The following is a 17,930-nucleotide window of genomic DNA, read 5'->3' on the forward strand; positions in this document are numbered from 1 at the left end:
ACATCCATCCCTGAGCTGTGACTTGCCTACATTCTGGTTTGCAGGAATACAGCTCAACTTGGAGCTAGCTAATCTCTATTACTTACTTACCAGCTGCAGAAATGAAATTTACTATGAGTTGCTATTTCCCTGAGCTGCCCACTCAACTCACCAGAACCTCCTGTGGTTCTTCTTTTTATTATAAACAATGCCAGTTGTAAAATACTACTCCTTATAAAACACTTTTGGGTCTAACATAGTCACTATCTGGGTCCTTCCCAGGCACTAGTGGTAAAGAACCCACCTGCCAATGTAGGCGATGTAAAGTGATTCGGGTTTGATCCCAGGGTAGGGAGAATCCCCTGAAGGGGAGGACATAGCAACCCACTCCAGTATTCTTGTCTGGAGAATCCCCATTGACAGAGGAGCCAGGTGGGCTACAGTCCATAGGGTTGCAAAGTGTCAATCATGACTGAAGTGACATAGCACACATGCATGTATTCACGATCTGGCTCTTTAGAGAAAATGTTTATCAATCCCTGACCTGATCTGTATTTGTGTGTGTGACTTACTACTTTTTGAGCACTAATGCAAATAACTCACAAGTCAGGTTTTCTTCTTTATGTCCCTCAAATCTCTCCCTTTTATGCTCCTGCTGTGGTTAAGCCCTGGTGTGTGGTCCCCAAGGAGTAGATGCTTTTTTAGAATGTATGTGACACCTTCCTGTTTTGTATGTAAATAGCATGCTGAGGGCTCTCCTTCAAAATATATATTACCATCTCCTTTCATCATTCATCCTTATCAACATTACAATATCTTTCCATTAAGAGGACATTGGGGACCTTTATGGAAATCTATTTCCTCAACTCCAAACCAAGGATGCTGCTATCCTTTCATTACTTGACAAATTCCCCATTGCTCAGTATATAAAGTGGTATTTACTCTTCAGATAAGGCCCTGAAGATGTAGATTCAAACAGATGCCAGCTTAACCCAAGCACATTATGAAGATTATCAGGTATTCATAAAATCAAGAGAAATCTAGAGGGCCAGCTCAGAACACACAGGAGCAGTCAGGTTAGGAGCCAAGAGTAGAGCCAGAGTCACATGGCGGGATGAATATCCCATTCTGAGGGACATTGCAGCCACCACCTTGCTCCCTCCACTGCTTCTAGCACCAGGCCTCCTGGCCCCATCAACTCTACCAAGAGTGATCTCCCCATTGGGATACAACATCTGTGCATTGTTGATTCAGAGCCCTAAATAGGAGCTTATAGTGGGCCTGGGCTACACTGTGCCCAGGCTAGCTGCCAGGGAGCAGAAGAGAGAGTGTTGGTCTCCCTTGAGCTTGCGGAGGAAGTGCACCTGCCTTCCAAAAAACTCATGCAGTATCAAATCTCCCCAGATGAGTAGAAGATTTAGGAACCGACCACAAACAGAATACCCAACAGTGGTCAATTGCAGCCCATCTTGTTTGACCCCTGATCATCTTCATGGACTTATCTTGTGGCTCAGATGGTAAAGAATCTACCTGCAATGCAGGAGACCCAGGTTTGACCCTTGGGTTGGGAAGATCCCCTGGAGAAGGGAATGGCTATCCACGCCAGTATCTTGCCTGGAGAATTCCATGGAAAGTGGAGCCTGATGGTTACAGTCCATGGGGTCACAAAGAGTCGGACAGGATTGAGTGACTAAGCACAGAACAAAACATATACTCTATTATGTATTAAGCAGATGACAAGTGAGACTCTACTGTGTTCAAGGAACTCTACTCAATGCTCTGTGTAAATGGGAAGGAAATCCAGAGGCGATAAATGTATATATACATATCTGATTCACTTTGTTGTACAAACAGAAACTAACAACATTCTAAAGCAACTATACTCCAATAAAAAGTTTAAAAGTAAATAAAGAAATAAATCAGAGCGGTGTTTTCTTAACGTCAGTCCCCCAAGGCAATAGAAATAAAAACAAAAAATAAACAAACGCAACCTAAGCAAATTTACAAGCTTTTGAACAGTAAAGGAAACCATTAGCAAAATGAAAAAAACAACCTACCATCTAGAAGAAAATATTTGCCCATCTTAAAACCAGCAAGGACTTAATTTCCAAAACACACAGTTCATACAACTAAATAACAACAACAACAATAAAATAGCCCTATCAAAAAAAGGGCAGAAGATCTAAATAGACATTTCTCCAAAAAAGATATACAAATGACCAATAAGAACATGAAGACATGCTCAACATTGCTAATTATTAGAGAAATGTAAATCAGAACTACAATGAGGTATCACTTCACATCAGTCAGAATGACCATCATTTAAAAAGTCTACAAACAATAAATGCTGGAGATGCTACAGATAAAACAGAATCTTTTGCACTATGCGTGGGAATATAAATCGATATAGCCACTTTGGAGAACAGTATGGAGATTCCTTTAAAAGCTAGGAATAAAACTACCATATGATGCAACAACAGGCTGGGAGTTTGAAGGTCTAAGGCTTGGGTTTACCCAAAAGGAACAGCAAAGACCCAAGAATGACTGAAGTCAGTGTTTTTGAGGAACAGAAAGTAGGCTTGTGGCCAGAGCACAGGAGATAATGAGAAACATGGACAACACTCAGATGGAGGGTGCGGGAGGTGAGAGATTACATCCACCAAACCAAGAAATGTGAGTTTTATTCTAAAAGAGGTGTAAGCAAGGTAGTAGATGCTGAGGGTATCAAACAGTGCAGATCCATTTTCTTAGATCTGTGCCGGACCAAGTGCAGGACCACAACTCGATCACCTGAAATCCTTCTTGATCCCATCTCCTGCAGTTTTTGACTGGACATCTTGCCTGGGGTAAGAGGACTCTGGAAAACACTACAGAAGTCTCAGCTGTGAGAGAGCTCCCAGGTGTCACTCGCTCCCTTCTAGGTGTAACTTTCATGAACTTGCTTAACCTCTCCTGTGAGTTCTAAATATGTCCAGAGGGCAACAGGCCTATCGCCCCTTGTGACCATCTCTGGGGAAACCTCAGTCTCAGCACTGTGACTGGTTGAACAGGAGTGTTGCACGCCAAGCTCTGCCAAGCTCCCTCCTTCAGTTTGGAAGGATTTCGGTGAAATCTGCTTTGCTGAATTACCAGCGTGTCCTGGATGACAGACGCAGCTGAAGGAAACATCAATTTGAAATATTTTAAAGTCTCAGTGCTTATTTGGAACTATTCTCTCCAAATCATCTCCCTCCTCCACCAAATTATCTGAAAGAAAATCCAGCTTCATTCTTGCTCCCTTGTAAGGGTAGAATAGCATTTGTATCCAGAGGCAGCTGAACCTGGGTTTCAAGGCAGGGGGTCCGTGAAGTGGCACCAGCCACATTGAGAGAAGGACCTGGGGCTGTGGGCGTGACATTTCATGCTTGTAAGATGGTTTCCTGAGGCTGATGCTGGGGTTTGGGAGTTCTCCAACCAGCTTCAGTGATTAACTGTTCCTGAAATGCCTGCAAAGTAAACTAACTAGTTCAGTAAACTAACTCATATTTCTGCATTTATTTCCATGATAAAATCAGAAATTCTTTCCCATGGAAAACAGTTTTAGCAATAAAATATTATACTTTAAAATGTGCTACTTTAGAATGAAAATTACAATTTTCCCAGGAAACCAGCTAAAAATAAATCACAAAGTACACACTGTTGAAAGTTTGAGTATCCTGTCAGAAGTTACATTCACTTGAGCAAAACCCATAAAAGGGTAGGTATTCTTTACTTTAAAAACTACACTTTAGCAGTTTATCTTAAGAGTTTATCTTTTGAATGTGATCTATTGTTTCTCAAATATCGTTTTCCTTTGCTATCCTTTAAGCTTTGTCATGCTAGTGGCCTCTATTTTTTTTAAAGTTAATGGTCTTAATGGTTCATTTTTTTTGGAGAGTGTTATTTGCACAAAATCAAGTTTAAAAACTTAAGTCCAAAGAAATGTTAAGGTAATATATTTCTGTCTTTCATATTAAAAAAAATCTCCTTAGCAGCACCCCGGGCAGACAATGACCAGCTCCACCTGAACAGCCGTGTGAGATCACCCACTGTCCCAGGATGTCCACAGACTTGAGGGGAGAACTGTCACCCCAGGGAGCTTTTCCTCACCTGGACTAAATAAAATCTGCAGTACTCTCATGACATGAGACAACCACAGACCCCTAGAGCCAGCTCCTCCGTGCTCTGCAGGCTTCCTGATTGAGTGAGCTGTCGAGGATCAAGTGAAGGACATGACTTGAAATGAAATCCCTCATCTCTGTTTGGCACCCATTCCGTTATTTATCTGATCTTTGTGGCTCCCCAAGCTGTCCTTTTCCTCATTCAGCATTCCAGGAGAACTCATTCCCACCGGGCTATGTGGAATCAAGAATACTCAAAGTCCTCCAAGGATGGTGGGGCAGGGCAGAGCTCAGGGGGACTTGGCACATCCCACTGGGGGGAGAGGAGGCTGCTGTTGATAAGAGAGATGGAAGGCCAGTCCAGAGGCTGCCCCAGATATATCAATGGCAGTGCTTCCTAGCTCTGGTAAGTTCTAAGAATAAAGCAAGACAGTGGTTTTCTCATTAGACTCTCTTGGCTGTGCTGAGAAATGAATTCTGCACATTACTCAAACCAAGAGGAATACTTGGAACATTCTGTAGGCAGAGACAGATGGTACACATGCACACTCGCCAGCTGGGCATGGCTCCTGTATTTTTCTGTTCCTAGACATTTCTTCCTCTACTGTGATGTTGTTCCTCATTCTGAGAGTGTGCATTGCTTCTTGTCACCACTGCTTTCCATGGAAAATGTCTATCAATTGATGACAAGTCTTCTCTCTAGAAATAGACCTCTAGACCAGGGTTCAGTCTGTTTCAACATTCTTATAGTTGAAGTCATTTCTTTGCAAACCTTATGCTCTTTATAAATAACAGCTTTGGGGCTGGGTTATGCTGTGTGCTGAGGGGTTCTGTTTGGAGGGCAACAAGAACTGTCCCCTGATGGTCCCACCATCTGCCAATGTCAGGAGGCTGGACGTGCACACAAGGAGAATGTTGTGTCTGTGCTGCCCAAGAGAACACCTGACCAGAGGTTCTAAAGTGGACTCCCCAGAGCAGCAGCATCACCTGTCTGGAAACTTGTTATAAATGCAGGTGACCCAGCTGCCTCTCTCCTGCTGAGTGAGAACTTCTAGGTGGACCCCAAGGGTCTGTGATGTGACAAGCCCTCCAGGGGCTTTCCTGCATCCCAGGTGTGAGAATTCTGCTCCAGGGGGATGTTTTCTATCACATGGTTCCACCTGTCATATATATATATGAATGAATACACCATCAAAAGTCAAGTTAGAGGTGATAATCTCAATCACTTATGTCAGATGACCCAGGAGGACTTGACAAGCTTCTCACATTGAGCAGTCTAGAACCTCTCCTCTTCCCAGGGAACTCCACCAACCTCACCACCTGCAGCCTCCTAGGTGTGTAAGCTTTGATGGTGAGACCAGGGTTTTCTCTTTCTCACTGATCTACATACTCCATGTACTTGTATCCATATATTTTCACTTTCTGGACTTTACAAAACCTGTTTCTAATTCTTTACATATATCACAATTGAATTGTCGGTGAATGTGTGAAAAATACACTAAGTGACCTAAGAAAAATCTGTTTCTTTAAAACAGGAGAACAAGATGGCAGGGGAGTAGGTGGACGAGGAGTACATCTCTCTCCATGGATACATCAGGAATACACCTTCAGACACAGAAGTGCATGCAGAACACCAGCTGAGAGCAGACAGGAGTATCTGATCAGCAGAAAACAATATATAGAACCATGCAAAACTCAGTAGGATGAAGAAACTAGGGGAAACTAACACAGGAGTGTTAGTAGGACTGGACCAGCCCTTGGTGGGTGGGGGAACTGAAGCAGGGGTCTGATCCCCATATCAGAGCAACTGTCTGAGTCAGAGGAGAAACATTTAAGGTTGAGAGTGAAACAGCTGATCTGTGGCAGCCTAAATGGAATGAGAATCCAACAGTCCTTGCCACAGTCATACTTACCCTGGACAGGAATGCAGGTCCCCTAGAAAGTGCAGAGGCTGGGAGCTGGAGTTTAGGGATTGTGGACCAATCCCAGGGCAGGGCTGCTGTTGACTGCAGAGAGACAGATCGAGGGGATGTGAGCGGGGAGACTGTGGTGGGAAATGCCTGTAGAGGATAGCCAGGCAGCCATGGAAGCAAGGCAATACTGCTGAGTCCCGCGTAGTGGGTGAAGCCATCACCATAGCCTCTCTCTCCCCAAACGCCAGCATGGCAACTGAACAGAGAGGCTGGCCCATCAAACACCTGAGGTAATGAACTACAGAGTAGGACCCCACCCAGAGTGCCCCTTTAAGTGCCTGATGGCCTGATCTACAGAGTAGGACCCCAGCCAGTGAAGACCCTCTATGTGCCTGATGCACGGAACAACAGAGAAGAACTCCAGGACAGGGAGCCCTCTAAGTGCCTAAACAGGTAGAGTTATGTTGAAAGACCAGCCAAATAGGCCTTCTGATCACCAGCTACAAGAGGCTAGAAAAAGGACTCTGATAGGGCCATAACTCCTGCATGGAGGCAGTCCGTGTCCCTGCACCTTTGGCACCACCAGGGCCACCGCAAGCCAAAAACTGGGCCACCTTCACTCTCAACCCTCACTGGGGCAGAGCTGCCATAGGCAAAAAATGTCTTGTGTCTATGCACGGAGGGTCACTTTGGTCGTGTCCAGCTCTTTGCGACCCTATAGACTGTGGCCTGCCAGTCTTCTCTGTCAGGGGGTTCTCCAGGCAAGAATACTGGAGCATATTGGCCAATACTGATTGCCATACCCTTCTAGAGCACTATATTTCCTGCTGCCCTAGCTGCCAACTCCCCTGAGTACCTGGTGCTGCCAGAATCCCCGTGACCCAAGCAGCTGCACCGCCTCCACACCTGGCCCTCACTGGGGCAAACCCAAGTCCTCCAGGGCAGCCTGAGGAGCAAACCCCAGGGGGAAACCCACATGCAGAGGTGGAAATAAGACCATAATTGAAACCCAGGGGCAGTGTGGCTAGGAAGGAGATCCAGAACCTTCCCACCAGCTGCACAAGCTGCAGATTAAATCCACATAATCGACTAGGTAGATTCTGTGTCTGTGGAATATATAAAAGGACAGTGAGATCTTCCACAAAAGAAAATGCACTAGTTTTGAGAGCTGTGGACATTGGAGGCAAGAACACACAGGAGTAGGACCGGATTCGAATCTGAGCTGCCTCCACAGCAGGTCCAGAGGCCAGCACAGTGTTGGAGGACATCCTAGGGAGGTGAGGTGGACTGTGACTCCCAGTGAAGGAAAGGACTCTGAGAGCAGTGACTCAAGAAAAAATATTCATTGTTCTTATGTTTTGACTTGTTTTGTAGATTTTCTTGGATTTCTTTTACTTTTCTCTTTTTCTTTTTTTATTCTTCCCCCCCACCCCCACTGTAGTTGTTGATTTTATTGGCATTATGAAATCTAATTAAGCTTTTGAGCTTTTTTTTCCCTCAGTCAACTTTTTTCTTGTTGTTATAAACCTCTGCCTCTATGTTGGGCTTTAGCAGTCCTGTGGAGTTTTCTTTTCATTATTTTTTTCTCTTCTTCCTTTTTGTGTTTTTTTCTTTTCTCTTTTTTTAAATTTTAATTGTTTTAAACTATCATCTTTTCTACATTTATTCTTTTGTTTGCTTTTCATATTGTTCTTTTCCCCTTGCATCTAAACTTTAATGTATATAAATCTTTATCCACCTCTATTTCACTTTGCAGATACATTCTTTCTTTCTTTCCTTTCCTCACAGCATATTTGTTAGTTTTGTTTTCATTGCTTTATTCCCCACTTGGCACCTTGCTTTAGTTCTGTTTATCCTTTAGTTATCCCACCATTCTCTCCTGGCCCATTTTCCTGCCAGCAGAGCTCAACCTGGCAATGGATTGCCAGCCCTCCTTCTTTGGGACCTCTGAGTGTAATAAATCCTTAATTTCTATGCCTCTCCAAGTGTGACTTTCATGGCTGTGTAGAAGGGAGCCCCAAAGGACTTCAACTGAGGGGATCTGCCTCATTTACATAACTGGTGATAAGGACAAGGTCACTCTAAACATGGGCAGATGATCCCTTGTTCCCCTGGAGATGCTCACTGATTGCATATGGCTTCCTGATGGACTGTACTGGCTGAGCTGTACCATCTGGGAAAGCCGTCCACCCTACCAGCCCTCTTTTGTCCTACTTTGCCCTACCTTATGTGGCATCATCCAAACTCATTGAAACACCACCTCCTCCACTGACGCCCACCAAAAACACCCAGACAGGGCCCACACTTACTCAGACAGTCCATGTTTTGGAGACAATATATTCCACAACTTTCTATCTTGCTTTAATTCACTGATCAGATTACTAGGAAGGCTGCCTCTTCCCACTGAGGCACCACAGGCTTTGGAGCTAACACAGCAGACTACATAACAAGCCTTGCCACTGGCTGCCCAGGAACTGATCACTGATTAGAAACACTGGCCACCTTTGATCACTCTCTCAGGTGCCCATGGGAACTTCCACAAGAGACTGGGAGAGATGCCTGGGGCCTCAAAATGCCCCACCTGGTTGCCAAACAACTTCCTTAGACAACAAATTTTTGGGACCCCAAGTTAATTGCTGCCAGTGCTCAATTGGCTTATGGTTATCGGACTTATTACATATGGCTGGGTTCCTAGGATTGCTGGCAGACCCAAAAGAGCTCTCTACAACCAAATCCTGTAGCAACCAAATGGCCCAAAATGTTCAAAATTGCACTCCAGAATGGGCCAGCTGGGGATGCCAGACTGCAAGGACCATTTCTCAGGTCCACACATCATCAAGCCTGGGAGGCTTGAAATCTATTGTAAATGGCACCAACGGCAGAGATGTTTGAGCCCTACCAGGCAGAATATTGATCCAGAATACCAATTTTAACTGGTCAGAGAGTCTTTGGCCAGCTTGAACAACAATCCTGAATCCATCCTCCACCAACCACTCAGTCTCTATTATACTGGCTGTAATGTTTATGTAACTATGTCTATGGACTGTGTCACAACTATATCTAGGCCCACTAAGTCAGCTGTCTATGGACCAGAAGATTTACTCCCTGTGGATGAAATATCAAGTTCAGACACTAAGAGAAGCTGCCCAGGGCTTGGCCCAAGATGCCCCAATGATCCCCAAGAGTTACTGAAAATTTGCATTTGCCACAGTTCACATGTTTATGGCAAGACTCTAGTAGAGGTTTCCAAGCTTCACTAGGTCACATTTCCACATGGGACCCCAGGTTTCCATCAGTGGATAGCACCTGCAACCTCTCACCCACACGGGTCCATGCTGGTTTCCAACAACTCCACACTGGTTCCCCAATTCCTGGGTCATTGTCTTGATCTGTAAGATCTCCTGGGTCCTATTACTTCTTCCCTGAGAATACAAAATGCTTGACAGTGACACCTCCATGGCCTCCATGGGCTCCACAGAACTGTGAGTTATAAACCCATGATGATAAGGCCACCCTGGGGTATATCAAGCCCCTATAGGACACAAAGTTATGCCTGTTAAATACCACCAACGTTCCTTGCCTGCTTTCCAACCCCAATGGCTCCCATTCTTCTCTTTTTATGGGGTTGTTAGAGATGCCTCATGACTCTTGCTTCCTTATGATACTGACCCGGAACCCTCCCACTGTCAACCCTGTTATGCACCACACTTCCTCAGGCTCCCTGGCCTCCACAGCCACTTCCCCAAACACCACATCACCTACCTCCCCGCCAGCCACAACTCCCCTTGGCATCTACCCAGAGCCTCCAGGATGTCAACCCCAAATGCAGATGTGGCAGTACACAAATCAACCTGATCTGATCGTTGGGTCTGCCACACAGTAATGCGTACCTGTGCCTAGAACATCGATGATCTTCTGAGTTTGGCCAAATGGTCTCAAGTCCTGGGACCACATGGCATTCCTGGAGATGTGAACATTTGGGAAAAGTCAAGAGCCTCCGATAAAGCAAATCCAATGTCCAGGCGCCTTTTATGTTTGTCCAGATTTCCACACAGTCTGGTCAAATGCTTCTGTTCTTGCAGACTCCACACTTACCTCTACATGGGTAAAATCTGGAAATTATGATCCGCTGTTGATGTTTCCATGAGACCAGATTGCAACACCAAGAAAATGTACAGCATCTTTTGTACTTTACTTTCCGAAAAACAGGCGCCTGCATTTCATGCTCCATGGCATTGGGAATGTCCTTGACTGCCTACCCCATTGCAACATCTATATTTTCTTCAAAAAATCAGAGGGTCAGGCATCTGGCCTCCATATGTCTATTAATAGTTCTGGCTGTAAATGGTGGAGGCAACTGCCCTGGGCACAAGCAAACGAAATCACATGATCTCAGCTGAACAACAGCTGTCTGATGCCCTCACGGAACATGTTCAAAAAGTATCCAGAACTTGTCTCGAATGCAGGAAACCCAGGAACCTCTGGCCTAAGTGGTCACTGACAGTCCTTCAGCTCTTGATTAACTGCTGGTGAAGGATGGCAGGGTCCATGCCACTCAGAGAGAGACACTCTTGCATAAATGGCAACAATTCTAGGGAGGGCAAATACAATGCCAACAACTTACAGAAGATAGGAAATCTCTCAACAAAACTAAGGTTTTGGACTTCCCTGGTGGTACAGAGGATAAGAATCTGCCTGCCAATGCAGGGGACATGGGTTCAATCCCTGGTATGGGAAGATTCCACATGCCATGGGCAATTAAGCCCATGTGCCACAGCTACTGAGCCCACACTCTAACGTCCAAGAGCTGCAGCTGAGTCCACATGCTGAAACTACTGAAGCCCATGCACCCCTAGAGCCTGTGCTCTATAACAAGAGAAGCCGCCTCCAGCCACCACATGGAGGAGCCTGTGCACCTCAAAGACGGGTAGCCCCCACTCACCACAACTAGAGAAAGCCTACACATAGCAACAAAGACCCAGTGCAAGCAAAGATAAATAATTTTTTTTTTTAATCCTAAGGTTTTTCAGCAAAATCTTTAAACTCAGAGGTATCAGGTCTTTACTCCTGTCTCTTGCCTTGTGAAATCAGGGAGATCCACTTCTCCTAACCCCGTCTTAACAGTGATTGTCTGATGCCTTGGCAATAACTCCAATCTACAGCCAATATCTTCTCAATGAGGTGGTAAGAGGAATTCATCCTGTTGGAGGGCCACTGAGACACATGTGGTCAGTTCTAACACAACTGTTCCCTTGTGGCCTCAGGACTCCCCATCCTCCAGCCACCCACCTGTGTGAACCTCACCAGCACCAGCCTCCCCACTACCGTGCCCAGTGAAGTTCAAAGTAGCAAACAAAACACTTCCCATACACCATGGCTGCCCTGCCCAGGACCCAATGAAGTTTTTAACCCACTATCCTCTCCCGGCCTATTCTCCTCTCTGACTTCCTTGGGGATTAGCCCCATTACAACAATTGGTGAACTGATCTGCTCTGGATTTTTCTCTGATTTTGCCTTTCCTGGCCATGGCCTTTGAAGAGCAAAGGTATCAGGTAAGCAGTTAAAAGCATCCACATGCTATTTTTAATACTTCAAAAGGCTCAGAAGGAATCAGATTTTTACCATCAACATTGCTGACCAAGATATCGATTCTTCCTTTTGAAATTCTATCAACTTTGGGTGACAAAGTCAATTTTGCTGCGCAGCTGTTCAAAGGCTCTGAATATTTGTTTAAAAAAAAAAAAACCAATTAACAAATCTGTCAAAGCATAATAATATAGAACAGAATAATTAAAAAAAAAAAAAAAAAAAAAGGACTCATCTGACAGCCTGGTGAGATCTGGGTGTCCTGAAATCCAGTTTCCTCCTTCCCAGGAAAAGCAGAGCTGGCTCGAGGGAAGGCCTTTACACAACCATGTATTAGTTTGGAAAGCGTATCAGGCTTCTCTCGTTACATAACAAAGCACTCTGGGGTCTTAAACAACCTATGTTTATTCTCTATCAGAATATGAAACACAGATTCCTGTTATCAGGAAAGTGAAGTACAACAGATGCTGCGCATGTTCACTGGTGTCACAATACGGCCTCATGGAAACATCGACGAGGGGATTATAATTTCTGGAGGCTGAAAGTTCAAGACAAGGGTGTGAGCAGTATTGTTTCTCCTGAGTGCTCGCTCCTGTCTCAGAGACGGCCATCCGCTCCCTGTGTCCTCATGCGGACTTCCGTGTGTATGTGTCCTAAATCTCTTCTTCCTAGAAGACATCATCATACTGGATTAGAACCCACTTTAATAACCTCATTTTATATTAATTACTTCTTTAAAGTCTCTGTCTCCATATACAGTCACTTTGTGGGGTTCTGGAGGGTCAAGACTTCAGCACATGAATTTTGAGGGAGTACAATCAAGCCCATAACAAACGGCTTCTGTCACTCTGGTGAAGTGGGCCCTTAGAGCAAAGAGTGATAGTTTACAGTGTGATGTATTTGAATCTTCAAAAGAGAGAATACAATAAACACTACCCACGAGTTCTGAGGATCCAGAAGCTGTGCAGGGGACATGCCCCAGGCCTTTCCTCTGGGTCCGGGGGCCAACATCTTCTGTGATGGACTTGGAATAGTCAAGAGTGCACAGACTGTGCAGAAAAAGACTCGAGGGTCTGCAGGGACCCTAAGCTGAGTGCGAAGCTTCTCAAGGCTCATCTGTGGAGTGATTTTGAGTCCTTAGAAGGTAAAGTGTTTATTTCTTTGTGTCATACATGAGCCCATCGTTAGTTCATTTTCCTGTAGACTAAGCTGTGTTTTTGTCTCCAAAGAGCTAATCTCCTTTGAAACAGTTTTGAATGAAAATTGATGTAACAGAACATCTTTTTTATTTAAATTCACCTCTGCTGTTTGCTTCACCACCTTGTTCCAAGCACTTGTTTGGCCTGGGTCCAACACTCCTTCAGGACCACACCTGCTGGGGGAATGGGATGCACCCAGAATCAGACAGCAGAAGTGGAGGAAACTTGCTGTGAAGGCCAGCTCTGCCCGTGGGGGCAGCCCCCAGGCACTCGGCTCCTTGTACTCCCACAGGGGGCCTCGGGCACAGCTGGCCCCTGCAACCTTTGGCACTGGGGCAGCTTCCCAGATCCCCAGCCAGCCTGTGGCAAGGCCTGCTTTGCCTTCATCACTAACCCATACTTTGATTTCCTTCCCACGCTGCACTGGGATCATGCGAAGTACTGCAAGCGGGGACTCATAAATCAGGCGAGGACGCGAGCACACACAGCCCCCATTCAGCTGTCTCCACCTCCTGTAGCATCTCTGGGAAGAACCCCAACCCCTATTGTGAAAGCTCCAACACGCCCAGCATGGAATTTCCCAAATGTTCGCTGAGGGTCAAAGTCACCCATTGCACAAGGGCCTCTATTGACAATCGTCAGCCCCTCCACTGAGGCAGCATGGCCCCAACAGCATAAGCAATGGGATGAACAGCAGAGCTTCCCAGAGCACATTTCAAAGGCTGGTAAAAGTATGCCTGGCCTCCCAGCTCTGTAACCATATCCACGCCCATTCACAGGGCCCTGGCATCCAGCCCACTTTCAGTGACTCTCAGAGATTAAGCCACTCACTTATCACGGGCTCCCTGCATGCAAGCCCCATGGCCCGTAGGTCCCAGCATCACACATGTTGAATCCACTGTGCTGTCTTCCAACATCAGGAAAACAAGGCTGGTGGGAGTCTTGTCCATCCCATCAATTTCCATTCATCCAAATATCAGGAGGCCTTTAGTGCACACATTTCTCTCTCACCACCAAGGCTGAAGGCAAGAGAAAAGCTGTAGACAGGATGTGAAGAACCAATCTTCCTCTGGAAATCAGCTGCTTGATTCTGTTGAAGAGAGATTCATGGTGTTCAATCTCACTCCAGGAGCCTGAGAGCACAGAGGTGTGCCCAATGTTGAGGGCTGTGACCATATTACATCACCATCACCAAGCAGATGATGGAAAGCATTTGACCTTTACAAAATGATGCCCTCAAAAGCAACTATTGGTCCCAACTTAACCTCTTTCTCTTGGTTTTATAGGGCAAGCTGCTTGCCCCACAACAGGCACAGCTTGAGCTTGCTTGCTAACAGTGATTCTCCCCCTGTTCCTTACCTTTGTCTAATGAAAGATCCTTCCTTTTAAAGGGAATCTCCTTCACCACAATTTATCACACCCACCCACAATTTGAAGCCTTGGGATAATGCATTAAAAGATAAACAGCGATAAGCGGGTTGATACGTTCCCAGTTTGTGTCCAGACGGCAGGCGTGGGTATCCCAGCCTGCAGTGGAAAGGGGTGGCTTGGGAGAGGAACACGGTTGTGCTATGTGTGTGGAAGTGACATCAAGGAGGCCTTTCCATTCCTCCCTTGAAGCAGAGCCATAAATCTTTAGTGTCATCACATGATGTCTGGGATCTGTTCTAAGATACTCCAGGGAAAGGGGATGAGACGAAGCAAGTGTGGCAACATCTTGACACTTTCTGATTGTTTCACTCTTTCTAGGTGTTTGTTTTGGGCCCCCCAAAGCTGACTCTCATACAAGAGTTGGGAGGTGACCAGAGGCACCTGACCGAGGCTGGGAGGCAGGCAGGGAAGGGAAGGAAGCCAAATGTGGAGGATGGGGTTCATGAGGTCACTTGAGGCTGTTCTGAGAAACTGTGGAGCATCCAAGGACCACTCTCCAAAGGAAAGGGAGCCAGGTCTTTGTCCACCAATTCTTGATCTGGACAGCTGGCCTGCCTTGAGCTCAGGCTGTCTCTCACCAGGGACAGGACCTGATAGAACTCTCTACTTGGAACTCCAGGGACCGAGGGCTGTGGATGGGGCACCATGGCCTCTGCTATAGCAGGGATACATCAACCCTTATATTACCCTCTTCATTTCTTTTATTTTCTTATTATATTTCTTTTTATTTTTTTCTATGTATATGCTTTTTATTTATTTTTAACTGGAAAATAATTGCTCCCACAATATCGTTGGCCTCTACATACATCAATATGATGTATGGCATAGGACCCAACAATACCATTACTTGGCATATATCCTGAGGAAACCAGGGTGCCCCAATATTTGATTACACCAGATTCTGGATGTATCTGTAAGGGTGTTTCTGGATGAGATTAGCATTTGAATCAGTAGACTGAGTGAAGAAGACTGCCTTTCCCAATGTCGATGGGCCCATCCTATCCATTGAAGGCCTGAATAGACAAAAGGGAGAAAGGGAGAATTTGCTCTCTCTGTGTGACTGTCTTTTAGATGGGACATCAGTCTTCTCCTGTCTTCTAGCTGGAACTTGGACTGGAACTTGCACACCATTGGTCCCCCTACTTCTCAGGCTTTGGGGCTGAGACTGAAACCATACCATTGGCTTTCCTGGGTCTTCTTATGTCTGCAGCTTGCAGACTGCAGAGCTTGGACTTCTCAGCCTCCATGACCATATAAGCCAATTCTTTAAAACAAATCTCATCATAAATCACCCTAGTGGGTCCAGAAGGCAGAGCATAGAACCAGAGAGGAGTACTCTCAAACTTTAAGGTCTTCTGGAATCTTCCTCATTATGTTTTGTACTTGCTTGGGACCTTCCCCCTCTTTTTTTTCTAATTCTCCATTTGAGAATAGGTATAGCTATCATAGGCCTGTTCTGCCATTGTATTTGGAAGCATATAACTTGTTTGACTTCACAGATTCACAGCTGGAGAGGAATTTTGCTTCAGGATAAATTATAGCTCAAGTTTCATCCATACCTGGTTTTGATGAGACTTTGGACTTTAAAGTTTAGCATTGATGCTGAATTAATTAAGACTTCATCAGTTGTTGGTATAGAATGAATGTATTTTGAACAGAGAAAGATATGAACTTTGGGGGTGCAGAGGCAGAATACTATAGAATGAAGTGTTCCCTTTTGAAACCCATATTAAAACCCTAACCCCTAGTTCACTGGTATTTGGAAATGGGACCTTTGGGAGGTAATTGGGTTTAGATTAAGTTATGAGGGTGGGGCTCTCATGATGAGATTAGTGTCCTTTCAAGAAGGGACTGGAGGGTTTGCTCTGTCTTTCTGCCAGCATCTATAGCAGATAAAGAAGAGCAAAAAAACAATTCTCTGTAATAATCTAAGTGGGAAAAGAATTTGAAAAAGAATAGATATATCTGCTTGTATAACTAAATCACTCAGCTATACACCTGAAACTAACACAGCACTGTTAACTGATTACACTTCAAGATAAAATAATTTAAAAAAAAAAAAAGTAAAAAGGGATCAAAATTTAAAACTAAAGCTTCTATAGCCACCTTCATCTACCTGGCAGAAGTAAAAAATGCAAGGATATATATGATTACAGCTTCTTGACATTCTAGAAAAGGCACAGCTAGAGAGAGAATAGAAAGATCAGTGCCAGAGGTTAGGAGAGGAAGATGAAAGGCAGAGAAATGAGGATTTTTAGGGCAGTGAAACTCTTCCGTAGGTATAATAATGAACACATGTCATTATACATTTGTCCAAACCAATAAGATAGGCGACACCAGGACCGAACCCTAATGTAAACTATGGCCTCTGTGTGACTATGATATGTCAGTGTAGGTTCATCAGTTATAACAAATGCACCACTCTGGTGGGGGTATTGATAACAAAGGAGACTATGTATGTGTGAGGGCAGAGGGCATATGAGAAATCCCTATTCCTTCGTCTTATTTTTGCTGTGAACCTAAACTGCTCTTTAAAAAAATATATTTTTAAATTGCGAGGACATAAGCATTTATTGCAGCGTTGTTCATACTGGCAAAAGGGAGGAATGGAAATAAATGCTTATTCACAAAGGCATGTTCAAATAAATTCTGGTTCATTCACACCACAACCATCGAAAAGGATGAATTAGAGCTATATTTAATGACTTTGCAAGTATATGAGCAATTATGGAGTCAGAGAGACCAAATTCAGAATATTGCATATTTTATTATCCCATTCTTAAAACAATGAAGAAAAGCTCTCTGCATCAATGTACATACAGGCAGACAAGTATGTGTGCAATGAACAATACCTATGGGCAATTCCACATGTGCGATGAAAATCATTGCACACGTGGAATCCTGCTATCACATCTGTGCAGGAGGAAAGGCAGGAGCTTGGGGGGACAAGGAGGTGAGACAAGCAAAACACAAAAAGAAAATTTCTGAAAAGCAACATTGCATGATCCATTATATATTTACTTAAAATATATGTGTTTTATATGTATGAAAGGGGAACTTCAGCTTTACATATTGTGTCTTCCCCCTATCTCTCACATCAGTCTAACAAGAAAATGCAATTTGCCACTTGTTTTGATTCCTCAGAAAATGTTCTTTCTCTACAAAGTAAACAGAAATTAGACAGATATCATTTCACAAATGGACTTCCAGTGACTGTTCTGGATAAGGAGATGTTTCTATAGTCATCTGGCCAAAGCCATTTGAATCTCATCAAATGACATTTTTGTTTCTCTTTCTAGTTTGTGCTTTTCCTTGGAGAAACAACTCTATAAATGTTTAAAATTGGCACTAATTTTCATGCTGAATAAAATATGGTTGCATAAGAAATTGACTCCAGTAAATTTAAAAAATCAATATACTCTAAGAATTAAGATAGGATGTAAATTCTTGTGCTGTCCATATTGAGATGTCCAGGCAATGCAAAACAAAAAGAATCACTATTAGAAAAGAAAATTACAAGAGAGAACATTTGTCATCCTCACATGAGAAATGAAATTGAGGGAAAGAAAAAGTAACTTTGCTTGCGTCTTACGGAAACAGCCATGGACACAACTCAGTGCTAATTTGCCTCTTTTGAACTTACCATTCTTATTGGCAAAGTGTTCAGGATCCACCCAGCCTGA

General features: G+C 44.4%; 1 pseudogene; it reads left to right on the top strand.

The window, feature by feature from the left end:
* The first annotated feature begins 13,502 nt into the window (after nt 1-13,502).
* LOC122431783 overlaps nt 13,503-17,930 on the top strand; it is a 31,210-nt pseudogene continuing 26,782 nt past the window's right edge.

The sequence above is a fragment of the Cervus canadensis genome, chromosome 30 (assembly GCF_019320065.1).
Source record: "Cervus canadensis isolate Bull #8, Minnesota chromosome 30, ASM1932006v1, whole genome shotgun sequence".
In the NCBI taxonomy this organism is placed as follows: domain Eukaryota; kingdom Metazoa; phylum Chordata; class Mammalia; order Artiodactyla; family Cervidae; genus Cervus; species Cervus canadensis.